Source organism: Arachis stenosperma, chromosome 9, assembly GCF_014773155.1.
Source record: "Arachis stenosperma cultivar V10309 chromosome 9, arast.V10309.gnm1.PFL2, whole genome shotgun sequence".
NCBI lineage: Eukaryota > Viridiplantae > Streptophyta > Magnoliopsida > Fabales > Fabaceae > Arachis > Arachis stenosperma.
In genome coordinates, this window is record NC_080385.1 from 71,298,391 (window position 1) to 71,300,569 (window position 2,179).

Consider the following 2,179-nt stretch of genomic DNA (forward strand, 5'->3'; position numbering starts at 1 on the left):
GAGGGATGTCCTTGGGCCTTAAACACCAAGGATTCTTCATTCACTTGAATGATCAACTCTCCTCTATCAACATCAATCACAGCCTTTGCTGTGGCTAGGAAGGGTCTGCCAAGGATGATGGATTCATCCATGCACTTCCCAGTCTCTAGGACTATGAAATCAGTAGGGATGTAATGGTCTTCAATCTTCACCAAAACATTCTCTACAAGTCCATGAGCTTGTTTTCTTGAATTGTCTGCCATCTCTAATGAGATTCTTGCAGCTTGCACCTCAAAGATCCCTAATTTCTCCATTACAGAGAGGGGCATGAGGTTTACACTTGACCCTAAGTCACACAAGGCCTTCTTGAAGGTCATGGTGCCTATGGTACAAGGTATAGAAAACTTCCCAGGATCTTGCCTCTTTTGAGGCAGTTTCTGCCTAGACAAGTCATCCAGTTCTTTGGTGAGCAAGGGAGGTTCATCCTCCCAAGTCTCATTTCCAAATAACTTGTCATTTAGCTTCATGATTGCTCCAAGGTATTTAGCAACTTGCTCTTTAGTGACATACTCATCCTCTTCAGAGGAAGAATACTCATCAGAGCTCATGAATGGCAGAAGTAAGTCCAATGGAATCTCTATGGTCTCATTTTGAGCCTCAGATTCCCATTGGAACTCAGAGGAGATTGGTACACGCCCACTGAGGTCTTCCTCAGTGGCGTCCTCCTCCTCTCTTTCCTCTCCACATTCGGCCATGGTTATGGCTTTGCACTCTCCTTTTGGATTTTCTTCTGTATTACTTGGGAGAGTACTAGGAGGGAGTTCAGTAACTTTCTTGCTCAGCTGACCCACTTGTCCTTCCAAATTTTTGATGGAGGACCTTGTTTCATTCATGAAACTTTGAGTGGTCTTTATTAGATCAGAGACCGTTGTTGCTAAGTCAGAAGTATTCTGCTTAGAACTCTCTGTCTGTTGCTGAGAAGATGATAGAAAAGGCTTGCTATTGCTAAACCTGTTTCTTCCACCATTATTGTTATTGAAATCTTGTTGAGGTCTCTCTTGATTCTTCCATGAGAGATTTGGGTGATTTCTCCATGAAGAATTATAGGTGTTTCCATAGGGTTCTCCTAGGTAATTCACCTCTTCCATGGAAGGGTTCTCAGGATCATAAGCTTCTTCCTCAGATGAAGCATCCTTAGTACTGTTTGGTGCATTTTGCAATCCAGACAGACTTTGAGAAATCAAATTGACTTGTTGAGTCAATATCTTGTTCTGAGCCAATATGGCATTCAGAGTGTCAATCTCTAGAACTCCTTTCTTCTGACTAGTCCCATTGTTCACAGGATTCCTTTCAGAAGTGTACATGAATTGGTTATTTGCAACCATTTCAATCAATTCTTGAGCTTCTGCAGGCGTCTTCTTCAGATGAAGAGATCCTCCAGCAGAGCTATCCAAAGACATCTTGGATAGTTCAGAGAGACCATCATAGAAAATACCTATGATGCTCCATTCAGAAAGCATGTCTGAGGGACATCTTCTGATTAATTGTTTGTATCTTTCCCAAGCTTCATAGAGGGATTCTCCATCCTTCTGTCTGAAGGTTTGGACTTCCACTCTAAGCTTACTCCATCTTTGTGGTGGAAAGAACTTTGCCAAGAAGGCATTGACTAGCTTTTCCCAAGAGTCCAGGCTTTCTTTAGGTTGAGAATCCAACCATATTCTAGCTCTGTCTCTTACAGCAAAAGGGAATAGCATCAGTCTGTAGACCTCAGGGTTAACCCCATTAGTCTTGACTGTGTCACAGATTTGCAAGAATTCAGCTAAGAACTGATGAGGATCTTCCATTGGAAGTCCATGAAACTTGCAATTCTGTTGCATTAGAGAAACTAATTGAGGCTTAAGCTCAAAGTTGTTTGCTCCAATGGCAGGGATAGAGATGCTTCTCCCATAGAAATCAGGAGTAGGTGCAGTGAAGTCACCCAGCACCTTCCTTGCATTGTTGGCATTGTTGTTGTTTTCGGCTGCCATGTGTTCTTCTTCCTTGAAGAATTTGGTCAGGTCCTCTAAAGAGAGTTGTGCTTTAGCTTCTCTTAGCTTTCTCTTCAAGGTTCTTTCGGGTTCAGGGTCAGCTTCAACAAGAATGCCTTTGTCTCTGCTCCTGCTCATATGAAAGAGGAGAGAAAAAGAAAATGTGGATCCTC

At 42.6% G+C, this 2,179-nt stretch overlaps 1 non-coding gene across 1 annotated transcript; it reads left to right on the top strand.

Moving 5' to 3' along the window:
• Positions 1 to 1,493: 1,493 nt before the first annotated feature.
• LOC130953129 (small nucleolar RNA R71) lies at positions 1,494 to 1,601 on the top strand. The gene has a single exon (XR_009075302.1). It is a non-coding gene; the product is annotated as a small nucleolar RNA R71 (small nucleolar RNA).
• Positions 1,602 to 2,179: the final 578 nt, after the last annotated feature.